We start from the raw sequence: 15,556 nt of genomic DNA, 5'->3' as shown, positions 1-15,556 counted from the left end.
ATACAAACAGATGGAGAGATATATCATGTTCTTGGATTGGAAGCATCAACATTGTGAAAATGACTATATTACCCAAAGCAATCTACAGATTCAATGCAATCCCTACCAAACTACCAATGGCATTTTTCACAGAACTAGAACAAAAAATTTTACAATTTATATGGAAACAGAAAAGACCCCAAATAGCGAAAGCAATCTTGAGAAAGAAAAACGGAGCTGGAGGAATCAGGTTCCCAGACTTCAGACTGTACTACAAAGCTACAGTAATCAAGACAGTATGGTATTGGCACAAAAACAGAAATATAGTTCAATGGAACAGTATAGAAAGCTCAGAGATAAGTCCATGCACATATGGTCACCTTATCTTTGTTAAAGGAGGCAAGAATGTACAGTGGAGAAAAGACAGTCTCTTCAATTATTGGTGCTGGGAAAACTGCACAGCTACTTGTAAAAGAATGAAATTAGAACACTTCCTAACACTATACACAAAAATAAACTCAAAATGGATTAAGGACCTAAATGTAAGGCCAGACACTATAAAACACTTAGAGGAAAACAGGAAGAACACTCTATGACATAAATCACAGCAAGATCCTTTTTGACCCACCTCCTAGAGAAATGGAAATAAAAACAAAAATAAACAAATGGGACCTAATGAAACTTAAAGGCTTTTGCACAGCAAAGAAAACCATAAACAAGACGAAAAGACAACCCTCAGAATGGGAGAAAATATTTGCAAATGAAGCAACTGTCAAAAGATTAATCTCCAAAATATACAAGCAGCTCATGCAGCTCAATATGAAAAAAACAAGGAACCCAATGAAAAAATGGATGTAAGACCTAAACAGACATTTCCCCCAAGAAGATATACAGATTGCCAACAAACACATGAAAGGATGCTCAACATCACTAATCATTAGAGCAATGCAAATCAAAACCACAACGAGGTATCACCTCACACTAGTCAGAATGGCCATCACCAAAAAAATCTACAAACAATAAATGCTGGAGAGGGTGTGGAGAAAAGGGAACCCTCTTGAACTGTTGGTGGGAATGTAAATTGATACAGCCACTATGGAGAACAGTATGGAGGTTCCTTAAAAAACTAAAAATAGAACTACCATATGACCCAGCAATCCCACTACTGGGAATATACCCTGAGAAAACCATAATTCAAAAAGAGACATGTACCACAATATTCACTGCAGCTCTATTTACAATAGCCAGGACATGGAAGCAACCTAAGTGTCCATCAACAGATGAATGGATAAAGAAGATGGGGCACATACATACAATGGAATATTACTCAGCCATAAAAGGAAACAAAATTGAGTTATTTGTAGTGAGATGGATGGACCTAGAGTCTGTCATACAGAATGAAGTAAGTCAGAAAGACAAAAACAAAACAAATACCATATGCTAACACATATATATGGAATCTAAAAAATGGTTCTAATGAACCTAGGGGCAGGACAGGAAAAAAGATGCAGACGTAGAGAATGGACTTAAGGACACCAGGTGGGGGAACAGGAAGCTGGGACAAATTGAGAGAGTAGCATTGACATATATACACTACCAAATGTAAAATAGCTAGTGGAAAGCAGCTGCATAGCACAGGGAGGTCAGCTCAGTGCTTTGTGACCACCTAGACGGGTGGGATAGGGAGGGTGGGAGGGAGGTGCAAGAGGGAGGTAATATGGGGATATATGTATACATATAGCTGATTCACTTTGTTATACAGCAGAAACTAACACAACATTGTAAAGCAATTATACACCAGTAAAGATGTTAAAAAAAATTAAGCATCTCAAATAAGAATTTTTTCTTTTAAACTTATGCCAGGTGAGCAAGAAATATCTTTGCCCATTGCACTATAGTATATCAAAAAGTAGAATTATTTGACATGACATATCCTCTTTCACCATGATGACCTCCCACCTTTGCAGTGGTACTGTCATTCTTAGGTGACACCTGCTTAGCTTGCAACCCACAGCTTAGTGTGTGCCATGCAGCAGCAGATGGCTTGAGGAGTGACGTGTTAATGGCAGTGATTACTTTATGAATAGTGACAGCTGATCAGGGACATAATAAACAATAGTGGCTGCCATCCTGGAAAAGGTGCTAAATAGAGGTGACATGCTTAGTGAGGGCTATACCTCTCTCTTGAACCTTATTATCAATTCCAGAGAGACAGGGAGGCCAGCCAGGCAATGGCAGGTTCAGACACTGAGGAAAGAACACAGCCAGCATGGAGATTTCCCTCCACTTTAATTGGGGCAGGGGAGAGTGTAGAGGTTCTAATGTGCAAGCCATTTGGGTACATGGTAATGTGTGTTCTCAGTTTTATTCCTCATTTGCCATCCTCTGAACTTGTGGTCTGATACTTATCACTTTCAAGAGGTCTGCTTCCTACCACTCTTCTTTCACGAATCACTGCCTTGAGCCAGGGTAGAAATCACTGTGATAGAGTATGAGGAAATCAACATTTGTGTCTAGTGAAATTGTATTTCTGAGGACCAACAATATTCTGGACAAATTTCTATCTTTGAATCATACCTCTAGGAAATGATTATGTGAAGGGAATCAGAAATAAGCTTCTGTTAAGGGTTATTCATTCATTCCAAAAACTGAACACTGGCGAATAAAGCAAAAAAGGTAGAAGTCCTTATCTTCAAGGAGTATGAGAAAGACATATATGTAAACAGTCAACTGTGATCCAGAATGATTATCTTCTGGACTGAGTATAAGATTAGTTTTGGGGTGTTTCCAAACAATGTCACCAATGTAAATATATATATTTAAATTAATATAAAGTATATATATACAAATTATATTAATATAATATATTTAATATATAATAAATTAAATTTAATATTTAATAAATTAAATATAAATTTATTGTATGTGATTTATATTATATATTTAAATATATATTTATACAGCATATATAAATACAAATTTATATAAAATTACCTGATAAAATAAATATTCAATATTCCAATGAGTTTATCAAATCCTAGTGATTTACTCTGGATTATCAACATACCTTCTTAAAACATAGAGTTTTTTACTAAAACAAAGGAACTTGAGGTTTTCCACTGTGCATCTGTTATTTTGAGGCTTCTGGTGGATTTTGCTCTTATTTTAATTGCTATCCACATACCAAAATGTAATATACAGGGACTTCCCTGGCGGTCCAGTGGTTAAGAATCTGCCTTCCAATGCAGGGGATGCAGGTTCGATCCCTGGCTGGGGAACTAAGATCCCACATGCCACGGGGCAACTAAACCCCGTTGCAACTACAGAGCTCACGTGCTCTAGAGCTCCTGCACCACAACTAGAGAAGCCCACACACTGCAGCTAGAGAGAAGCCCACAACAAAGACCCAGTGCAGCTAAATAAATAAACTTTTTAAAAAAATGTAATATATGTAAAGGCATCTAATAACCTAAAATAAAAAGTACCATATAGAAAAACCTTTCTACTTCTTTTGATGAGGGTGGCTGAAAAGAAACATTTGGATAGATTTAAAAGCCTGTATGCTTTAGCATCTGAGCAGAATAAATGGGTACATCATCTCCATTTCCGTTCCACTGAGCTCAAGACCCATGAGCCTCAAAAGGCCAGCTCGTATCATGCTGCACTAACAGACATCTCTTCTGTATGTGTAATCTGTCACCAATAGTCTCTTTATAAGTCTCAGGACCAAAACTAAGTAAGATTATTACACTGACTTCATCCTGCCCATTAAAGTATCTTCCTTGATTGACTATTCGAGAATTACTGTATTATGTCTGCCCTGGAGACATTTGAAGGTCCTGATATATTTCAGCAATTTTACTTAACCTAGTAATTAGTTTACACAGTTATATGGAGATTTTACTGCTTTGGAGATGACAGTTTTTCTTCTCAAAATTATTTCTGATAGTCATTTCATTTCATGGTTTATGTAAGATCTGATATATTGGTTAAAAGATTTTCATTTAAAACTACAGGAAAAAATCTCTTTTCACTAAATGAATGCTATTTTGTACATCCTCACTTTTTTGGTTCTTTTTTTTTTTTTAACCCATATCCTGTGTGGAATTGTTTATAAGGAAAAAGAAAAAGCAGTTTAAACGGAATCTTATTAAGAATAACAGGAGTTTTAAATATAAAGTGCAGAAAAGTGATTTAATAATTTCCAAAGCTTTGAAAGTGTTACACAAGGATGAATAACAAGTAACAAAAACCCCACCACAAGCCTGTTCATTCATTGGAAGAATATTGATTGAGCACCTTGACACTTGTTGACACACTTGACACATGTTCCTGACACTGTTCTAGGCACTGAGGCACAGCAGTGAAAGCAAAATGAATTCCCTTCTCTCTTGAAATGTACATGCTAGAGGAGGAGAGAGAAGATGAATGTATGAGCAAAGATAAGTAAATAATTACAAACAGGGGAGAAGGAATGATGGAGAGATCAGAGAAGGCAGAGTAGGGACAAATAAGAAGAGACTGAGTGAGGTGAGGAAATAGGCTGTGCAAAAATTAGGGGAAGAATAGTTAAAACGGCAAATAACGCTGTTTGTGAATAACCAGGATTTTTTGTTTGTTTGTTTCATTTTTGAAGAAAATAACACAGTTGCAGTCAGGGGCATTTCTATTTTAATTAAATACAAGGAAATCTTTTTTTCTTTTTTAGTTAATAAAACTTATTTTCTAGAGAAAAAAAAAAAAAAACTGGGGGAAGAACGTTCTGAAACAGGGACTAGTGTGTAAAGCCACATGAGAAAATGCTGAAGAGTTGCAGGCAATACGTTGATAGCATAGAGAGTGAAGACCTTAGGATTGCCTTAGAACCTGAATTTCATTGACATAAAATTCATTGACATAAAAAAATGAGGGAGATTTGCAATCTAAAGGCAGGTATAACGGAGTTCCTGTGTCATTTCAGCTATGTATATGAAAGTGTATAAAATTACTCAAACCAAGCAGTGAAAAAGCCACTTAGAGAAAATCTTTCTTTTTTTTTAAGATTTCTAAGACCCAGATAGAATTATCTGTGTACCAATTACCCCTAAAGGCTTCACAGAGGTTGTACAGCCAGCTTGCAATGGAAGATCCAAACTCAGCGAAAATGCTTTGATATTCAATTTTAGGAAACAGCTTCATAATCATTCACTCTTTTCCTTTTCAATTAATTTTTAACTTTAGAAATAGAACATGAATACTTTATTTTTAAAAAGCATATAGTAGGAACGAGACGAGACTTCCTTTGACTTTATTAGCAATCTTGGTATCTTCTCCATCTTCTCTGAGGTAGAATTACTCTGGATACATATCCTTCCAGAATTTATGGGATATTCTTACATACATTTATACGAGCCCAGGCAAAATATACCATTGTTTTATTGGGTTTTTAATGCAAGTGCCATGATACTGCATAGAATATTCTGAAACATCCTTATTTCCCCTAGCATGCTTTTTTTTTTTTAATTGAAGTATAGTTGATTTACAGTGTCATGTTAGTTTCTGGTGTACAGCACAGTGATTCAGATATACATATATATATTTTTTCAGATTCTTTTCCCTTATAGGCTATTACAAAATAATGAGTATAGTTCCCTGTGCTAAACAGTAGGTCCTTGTTGGTTATCTATATGTAGTAGTGTGTATATGTTAAGATTATATCCCCTATATAATTCCCTAACATGTTGTTGAGAGCTGGCCTCACTACAAGTCTTGACTCATTCCTTTAACTGCTCTGGAGTACTCCATACTATGGTATATTTATCCATTCCCTTGTGATGGACATTTAGATTGTTTCTAAGTTTTTACTGCTGCAAACAATGAGTTTAATGAACATTCCTTATACATGGTTCCTTGTGTATACAGGCAAATATTTCTCTAACGTAGCTACCTTAACTCATAATCTTTTTTCGGTAGACATTCCATCTTCATCCCTTCTCTCCTCCACCAAGACAAAAATAAACACCACTGAGAGGATGTTGCTTGGGCTCCCTGACACCCAGTTCCAACTCTCGGGTCAAACTGAGTGCGAGTATTAAGGACCACCCGTTACCATCAAGCAAAGCAGTTCCAAGAACAGAGGTCACCACCCTTCAATCTTTGACTTCCATCCTGAGTTGAAGATGACCCTTCAGGAAAACATGTGGTGAAAAGTGGTTTTGCCCTGTGAGCCAACAGAAAATTGCCCCCCAAGGTGACTTGTATAGGAATTTTGTAAGTCGTAAGCAGAACTGCATGGATTCGGACCAGGCATGGGATTCGGAGCTGTAATAGAAAACATTTATTTGGCTCCAACTTAACATCCTAACACATGTTAGCATTTGCTGCCAATATGCTTCCTAATTAAGAACAACATAAAATCATAGGAAATCCTGTATCCTGTCTTCATACACTTTTCATGTATCTCTAGTTCCCTGGCCTTAATTCTCAAGTATTGCTACCACAAAAAAACAGGTTGATTCAAAAGTCCTGTTTTGCCAACCATGCAGTGTGGTGTCATTAACAAGATTAATGTACATTCCAGAACTCACCACCCTGCATTTTTTTTTTCCTCCTTAAACAAATGCTGCTATTAAAAACTAATTTAAAAAGAAAAAAAACTGATAAGCACCACCACCACCCCATCCCAGTGAAAGACCAGCACCATTTCATTGGTATGGTCTTGTCTGCAACTGATGTAAAGCTTCAAAAAGTTTTTTTTTTTTTAAATGTCTTCTCTCTAGTATTGTCTGGACTGTTGGCCAAGTTTGTATATTTTATCTTGTTGAACAGATTTCAAGATGAAGGACAGACTAGGATCTGGTTTTCCTCTTAGGTCCTCCTTCAATCCATGCTAATTGCATCTGAAAATATTTAGAGATATACCTGTGAGTCCTAAACCATCACTCCCCTATTACATACAAATAGGCCTTAGGTGATTACTGCACAGATAAAGATATTTATGATAGTTCTAATTAAAGCTAGAATTTGTATGAGTTACTCTTAGAAACCCTTGATTTATCTGTTTGGATGTAGTCTTTGACCTTATATAGCCAAACTAATTGCTTTCTTTCCCTACCATACGGCAGAAATTAAAAATTAAACAAAACAAAACAAAAAACAGAAAGAAAGAAACCAAACGCTCTGGTACAGTATACATTATTTCCCCCTCTAGTGCTATTTTGTTTTCCCATGCACTGAAATAGACTCTGAAATGGCACAAAAGAAATAAAACCTGAGTCAGAAAAGTTATCTTCAAACATTTTCCATAGGACACTTTAATGATTTTCAGAATTATTAATTTTTTTCCAATGAAACGCACATGCTCTCACTGCCTCTTTCCTGAGATGGCTTTGCGCTCGCCTTCGTCTTTTTCCCCATTCCAAATCTATTCATTGCTTGTTGTTCTTGGCCGTCCTCACTTTCCATTTTTCATGATTAGTTCTTTATGATCGTGTGTTTCCTTTTCTTCTCCCCGCCATGGCTGCCGTCCAGTTCCCTCTGAGCCCTCAAACTTCCCTTCGCTAATGAAACAAGAGCTGCCTCCCTCCCTGGCTTTTGCCATCCAGCTGTTTCCTTTTTAAAATATACACTCATCTTTATTCAGTAAAGTTCCTGGGCAAACCTGACTCTTTTCACAGAAGAGTTGATAATCACATGAGGGATTAAAAAGGTTTTAGGAGAAAGGCATATCTGGAAAATTTTGGGAGTGGGCGGAGGAAGGGTAAATAGAAACTAAGTTTATTTTTGAAACGTTCAAAAAAAAAAAAAAACTGAACAAAAAACTTGGTCCTTAATCCTTGGTTTTAATCCTCAGGCAGCTCTGGATGGCAAATTGGTCTTGAGCGTACTCTCCAGGAGGTCTACGCACACTTGTACAGAATCTTAAATTTCCCACCTCGCCTGCTTCACCTCTTCTGGCCATTTGAAAGTAGTCTACCTACCACCACAGACTTGGATTGTATAGGATTAGGTGGAAAAGGTGTCAACTTGCGGTGTAGCCTGCCAAGTCAAGTCAATGTACTGTAATGCTTTGATTGTTCAAGTTGGCTTTAATCCCTCTTCAATCTCCAGCATGCCCTTGACATCATGGAAATTACCACCAAAGTTAATGTCATCAGATGACCCTACTAACTACTTCAGAGAAGGTTTCCTGAACAAAATAACCTGTTTACTTCATAAGCTTTCAGATCCCCCCGCACACCCCCCGCAAATATTTCAAGAAAAATGAACCAGCCCACAGGTATCCTCTTACAATGCAAGAGTGGCTAATTCTTTTTCTGTCTTATAACTGATAAGACCTCATGTGACTGGGAATGAATATGTATTCTACCCCAGCATCAGTTGAGTGTATTGTGTGAAAGGCCTAATTGATTAGATAAAGAGGTTTATTTAGTACCTTAAACAGCTAGGAGTTAAAAAAAAAAAAAAAAAAAAAGTTCTCTTTTAAATCTGAGGAACTCTCCCTTCTCTAAAAATATTTCTTCCAATACAAAATTTCCAATGGAATAATTTTTCACCAGAAATAGAAAGGAAACAAAAACATAAAGGAAAAAGAAAAAAGAAAAAAGGATTTAGAGTCACAAGAAAAAAAAATTGTAACTATGTATGGTAATGGACATTAATTAGACTGATTGTGGCTATCATTATGCAACATATATAAATATCTAAACATTGTGTTGTACATCTGAGATTAATATAGTGTTCTATGTCAATTATATCTCAGTAAAAATGTATTATTATCAGGTGAGATAATCTCATCTGAAAACAATTACCAGGTGAGATAAAAATCAGCATATCCAGTGGAAAGAAATGGGATTACCATAACCTAGTACAGCATGGATCTTCACCAATTACAACACACACACACACACACACACACACACACACACACACACACACACACACACATATATATATATTCACACTTGAACTTCACAGTAACCCCATAAGATAGGGAGATAGAAAGTTAGGGTCTTTGATGACAAGCCTCAAATTTTTCCAAAATAAACATTTTCTTGAAACTAAGCTCAAATCAGAATTTGCATCCTGGATACTGGCAACCTGGAGGCTGTCTTCTATGGGAGTTTCTTGGAAGATTCTCCTGTCTTAGAAGGAAGAGAGCCTGAGGGAGGAGGGCAGATCTTGACTATCATATAGTTCATTCTCCAATCAGCTCTAGTAAGGATAATTCTGTTACCTACCAGAGTTCTAGGCCTCCTTAATCAATAGAAATTGATTAGAGGCCAGACAAGAAATTCAGGAAAGGCTTTATTGGTGTCCCTGCTGCAGCAGAGGGGAGCAAAAACAAGTAGCAGGTTCCCGTGCTTGCTCACTTCCCAAGGGGATCAAGCTGGTTCCTTGTATGGGGTGAGGGTAGGGGTGTGTCCAGGGTTGGGCTGGAGGGCTGGCTTAGGTGGATGGCCCACCGCTTTGGTGGTGTTGAGTGCAGGAGGCATGCGCAGTACCCTACCTTTGCTCCCGACACCCTGTTTGTTCTCCCTGCTCTTCAGAAGTGGCGGTTGGGTTTTTTTGGTCTCTTTGTATCTTGTTGTCCATAATTTGCCCCAACTGCACAGGCACACAGTTATTTTTAGTCCCATATAGTTTCTTCGTATTTTGTTGCTTGAGCAGACGTTTGTCCATGTGCAAGCACCACAGTAAAGGGTTCCAGGTCCCAGCCTGTCTCAATTCCAGAATCTCCCCAGTAAGAAAGAGACACATTCATTTCCTGTCCTTATATGTGGTTTCAGACCTAATGTTTATGATCCCAAGAACAGTCCTGTAGACGTGAGTTCCCCAGGGGAAGGAAGGGAGGAAGACCTCAGGCCCAAAGCATGGGACTTGCTTGATCATGATATTAATACCTGCTCCATCATGTCAACCAATGTCTTGGCTCCAAGTTCTTCCTGACCCTGGTTTCCTTTGCCTGTCTGACCCTTCCATTACCATCTGTGCCCACTGTTTGCCCGCCTCCAGAGTTGTGACTCATAGCACACCTAATCACACCTGTTGGACTCTAAGACACCATCCCTGAAACAGATCCTGACGTCTGCATTCTGTTTGTCCCTCTGGTCCCCAGAGAAATACTGGCCTAAGGTTTGCTTTGGCACTGCGTGCCCACAGGTCTTCTCAACCTTGACATCAGGTCAGAAACCAAGCAAAATATGGAGCCCAGGGGTTGTCAACGCACAGTGGCTGTGCCCGAAACTCAAACCCTGAGAAGTCAGGCAGGTTGGAAAAAGATTTTCCAGGGGACTGCTAAACTCTCTGTTCCCAAGTTTTGACCACTGTAAATCCAACATAGCAAAGTATAGCAAGAGCCCCAAAACTTCACCCCGGTATCTCTCCTCTAGGGAAATGTATCAGGGGAAGAGAATTTAATAGAAACATATTTCTCAACTTTCTCTGTGTTATCAATGATAATGTTTAATTCTCTGTTTTTATTTTGAGAATAATCTGAAAAGCACTAATGTGTCATTTAAAGTTGATTTTCTTAATATTAAAAAAAAATGCCACTCCTAATTGTTGCAGGATTGTACTGTTTTATTGGCAACAAGGGAAAAAACAGTGGAGAAGGATTTGATGCATGAACACAGATGGATTTAGCAAGAAGGTAATGGAGTTTGAGATTCAGAACTCCTCATATATACAGATCCATTCCAAGGCCCTGGGAGGGGTACTAGCAGTTCTGTTTTCATTCTTTTTACTAAAGAAAGCCCTCAGAATTGTATGCTATTCAGGCCCCACAAAACCTGTATCTGTCTCAGTAAGTAAATTATAGATTTATGTCAAGTGAAGGTCAAAGGATGTTCCAGTATGCTGTGTGGACCAAAGCTTTGCTGGTTACCAAAGCAGTAGTTTAAGCAGAGGAAAGTGCTAGAAGAATCATCTGATATACTCTGCATGGAAATATAAGCATGCCAAAATCAAAACATCTTCATCTTACTAGTTGGCACAATATTAATGCCATGAGTGGAGACTCAATGTTAGCAAACCATCATCCATCATGTTAAACCAACGCTGTTAATTTGAATGTTGTGTTTTGTCATTTTGTTTAAATTCTATCTGTAAATTTGTTGTGCATATGCAGTTGTTTCAAAGCAATAAACTCAAGGACTGTACCTACTTTCAAATTTGTATATAAGTAAGATCCGAATTTGAAATAATTTCAATTTAAAGAAAGAAAAGGAAGGAAGGAAGGGAGCTCCTTCAAGAACCCCTATGACAACAACTGCGTAGCCTGAGGATCCAAGATTGCCAAGCCATCCCTAGCTGGAACATTTCAAATCCATCCTAATCTATTGCTTCAGTGCTACGGAATGAGGCCCTTCCCGATCAGGAACATTTATTTATTCAACAAAGATTTCTGATTATATTATATGCAGGGCACTGTGCTTGAGTCTGAGAGATTTGGTTCATTATTATAGCTTCCAAGAAGGCTGGGGGTGAAGACATAACATTCTCTAGGTAAAAACATATATACGTAAGTAAAAATAATCTCATTTATGTAGTTGTTATAAATGCAATAAATACTTGAAGGCTGGTAAGGTGCTCAAATTATGCTTTTCTTTAAAATTAAGACAACTTTGGGATTTTTTTACTACATTTGTGCCAGAAAATGTTTTATCCTCCATATTCCAAAGGGCATGCTCCTCAACCAACTCCCTCTGCAGTTTAACTTCAGAGCGACTCTGGGGAGAACAACTAATTTTCAATATTGGGCTAAGCCAAACATAATTAGGAAGGCAAATTTCTGAGGGGAGAATCATAGGAAAGATCCCCAAGCCCATCAATGTGATTTTGCCACATCTACTGTTTGAGTTTTCCTTCCACCTCCCTCTTTCACAGGTCATCACCAAGTGCCTGTAGTTAAATTGGCCCAGGTAAATGGCAGCAGGACTGACCCCTAAGAGTTGCTTCCTAGGTCTCAGTGACAAGCCTAGATTTTTTTTTTATGTTCACCACAATTTTTAATGTTCAGTGTTCTTTTTCGTCTTTATCTGCTTCAAACTTGAGCGCCTCTAAGGTCCCTTTCTCTATTATCTGGGACAATGGGGGGAAGATTCTGTTTTATATCTACAGTTACATCTAGGCTTACAGCTGGTTTCTGCCCCCTTGGCAACTTCATCCCCATCCCTCAAGGAATGAACCCAGAAGTGAAAGCAAGTTTGGCTATTATAGATTCATAGACTATTTGGGCTCAACAGGGCCTGAGAGGTGATCTTGTCCAATGAGGCTCAAAGAGGTTCTATCAGATTGAAAGTATTCCTCTGTCTACTTTGAGCAGAACCTTGATAAGCCCTCTATAGCTAAAGGTTTGTTTCTAAATGTGATTTTCCAAATAATTATTGAATCCCTTCTACATTAAAACTAATATATCACTCAAGGAAATATACTTCTTTTTCATATGATGTTTGTTTATGAAAGAACATTAACTAATCTTCCAAAAGATACAATCCTTGATTCTAACCTATCTCAGTAAGAGAGTAGGTAGGTATGAAAAAAGAAAATACTCTTGCACTAAAATGCCCTGGGATTTTAAACTCAACTCTTGAAAGAAGAATCCTCTGTTTATATGAACCCTCCTGTAAATCAGCTTTCCACTTGGAATTATTCACTGTCATCGACCTGACTTGCCCAGGGTTTGAATCCAAAGATGCCAGACTGAACAGGCCTGAGGGTTGCCAAACAAAATGGAAGAAAGGACCACAGAGAGATGGTTATAGTTCACTCAGTTCTACCCTGCTGTTTCCTTTCCTGGCATATTTCTATCTGGCTAATCTCTGTCCCACCCCCATGATCCCATATCTAGGAACAAGGGCAGAGCACAGTCTCCAAGGATCACTATAAATAAAAGAAGGAAAAGAGCTTTTTTTTTTTTTTTTTTTATTAAGAGGAGTATAATTTACAGTTCCAGGAGATTTGAGTGTAAATTAAAATATAAATACGAGTCACTCATGACTCCTTTTTTAAGAATACCAGTCCCCTTAAAATGTAGATTTAGCTGTAAATTTTATATACATATATATATATATATATGCGTTTCAATGCCCTTCTCTAAGAAGGTCAAAGTGCTCTCATATATGAATTTAAAACCATGAAATGCCAGTGCAGCAGGGAATTGTAGAGGAGGCAGGATATAGAAGCACCATAAAGCAGAGCCAGAAACAGAACTAGATTCAAATCTACCTCAACCACTTGGCAGCTATATGATTTGGGGCAAAACCCTCCCATTATCTGCTTCTCAGAGCACAGTTGTCAAAACTACTGTAAATGTAAATTGGTGCAGCCACTATGGAGACTAGTTCAGAGGTTCCTTAAAAAACTAAAAATAGAGTTACCATATGAGCCACCAATCCCACTCCTGGGCATCTATCTAGAGAAAATTCTAATTCAAAAAATACATGCACCCCTATGTTCATAGCAGCACTATTTACAGTAGCCATGACATGGAAGCAACCTAAATATCCATCTGCAGATAAATAGATAAAGAAGGTGTGGTACATATATACACATTGGAATATTACTCAGCCCTAAAAAAGAATGAAATAATGCCATTTGCAGCAACATGGAGAGACCTAGAGATTATAATACTAAGTAAAGTAAGCCAGACAGAGAAAGACAAATATCATATATCACTTATATGTGGAATCTAAAAAAAAGATGCAAATGAACTTATTTACAAAACAGAAATAGACTCACAGACATAGAAAACAAACTTATGATTTCCAAAAAGGAAATGGAGGGGAGAGGGATAAATTAGGAGTTTGGGATTAATATATACACACTACTATATATAAAGCAGATAGAAAACAAGGACCTACTGTATAGCACAGGGAACTATATTCATTATTTTGTAATAACCCATAATGGAAAAGAATCTGAAAAAGAGTGTACATATGTGTATATATATCTGATATATGTGTGTATATATATGTACGTATGCAAGTAAAACTGAAGCACTGTGCTGTACACCTGAAACTAGCACAACATTGTAAATCAACTACACTTCAATTTAAAAAATAAAACAACAAAATGACATTTCTAGAAGTAAAGCACTGTGTTTAGTACATAATAGGTACTCAATAAATGGCAGATGGTTTATAAGTATTATTACTCTATGGGGGAGGGGAGCTGGGGCATAAGAAACTAGCTAATTCAGAATCATTCAGGCCCTGAGGGCATCACAATCAGAATAAACATTTGCAACATGGTCAACCAGTAGTCTGTTTCATCCTCATGTTACTCTGCACTGTTATGAAATTTTTCCTGAACAGGCTCTTTCCTACGGCCCACATTGTCATCTCCCCAAACCGTCCCTCCTCCTGCACACTCCCCTACACACACACTCACGCGCGCGTACTTACCATTTAATTGCCTGTCGTTTTAGCTTCCCTGAGCGACCTCACAGAGCTAAATATAGCTCTGTCCTTCCCAATGAGCAAGCCTTTAAAGGAGCTAAATTGCCTTGCTTTTTTACTCCCTACCCAAACTTGATCTCAAGCTTTATAAAAGAGAAACACTGAGGGCCTTCTAGGATGGAATGTTCAGCAATTGACGCGTTGTCCATTGCTTGAGAGGTTTTGTGTACTGGTACTTAATCCTTGTTTCAGTTACAACCCCTGTAGGGAAATTTGAGTCCTCTACACGAGTTCTTCATTTATTTCTGAGCCAAGATAATTCTAGGATTACCACTTAGAAAATTGGGAGAACAGACTTCTGCATAGTTACCAGGCAGACGGTATTGAAAAAAGGGGCATGTAGACTACCGTTCTGGTGACAGGGTTAGGGATAGGTATTGTGGTTAAATCCCATTAGCAACAACATTACACTCATTAAGGGAACCCTAGATGTGAACAGAAAAACTTCCCCCTCCCCCTCCCCCTCCCCTCCCCTCCCCATTTTCTCTCCTCCTCCTGAAGGCAGGCTCCTACAACACAAGGGACTCCTTGCCCAGGAAATCCCTCTCCAGAGTAAATCACAGGCCAAGTAGTTCCAAAGCCAGAACACACTGAGAAGGACACATGCCATTCTCCAAAAATCTACCAGCATACCCAATGCATAAGCTGTCTCGCTCTTATTTCTTGGGTGACCTTTATGGCTTGGAAAGTATTCCTTTGTCTTAACACAAACACAAACTATTCTGCAAGCATCATTCAAGAATTTAAAGATTCTATTAATCTGATGTCTTAATTGTTATTGAGAAGAGGCAACAGGAGTGCCTTTGTTTCCCGAATGACCACAGGCTTCTAAAAAGTGGCCCACAGAGTTGGAGCTTGCCTCTCAAGTCGCAGGCAGCTCTGTGCGCAGTGGAACTTTAGTGTGACAAATTACCAGATGTTAAAAGAGGCAGGGAAAGAGCATAAAGTTGGGTAAACCCAAAGTGATCTGCATGAGTCCAAACTGAAGGAGTTTTTCTCCCATACCTCTGTTCATCTTGAAGACAGCTTTAAAATAATGGTTAACAAATGTGTATTTCCAGACAAAAGATGTTAATTGGGCTAGCAAATAGTGAAACCACAGACACACACACGCACACACACACACAATGCTGAACAAC

General features: G+C 38.1%; 1 long non-coding RNA gene across 1 annotated transcript in view; it reads right to left on the bottom strand.

The window, feature by feature from the left end:
• The window catches only part of LOC309654481, a 495,103-nt gene extending 480,256 nt beyond the window's left edge, over window positions 1–14,847 (bottom strand). The window contains exon 1 of the long non-coding RNA XR_014260284.1: window positions 546–14,847. This is a non-coding gene — a long non-coding RNA (uncharacterized lncRNA). The remainder of the gene's footprint in view (window positions 1–545) is intronic.
• Between the last annotated feature and the right edge of the window lie 709 nt (window positions 14,848–15,556).

Source organism: Balaenoptera physalus, assembly GCF_965194825.1.
Source record: "Balaenoptera physalus genome assembly, chromosome: 2".
Classification (NCBI taxonomy): Eukaryota; Metazoa; Chordata; class Mammalia; order Artiodactyla; family Balaenopteridae; genus Balaenoptera; species Balaenoptera physalus.
Note: the sequence above shows the minus strand (reverse complement) of the source record. Positions and strands in the feature narration are given on the sequence as shown.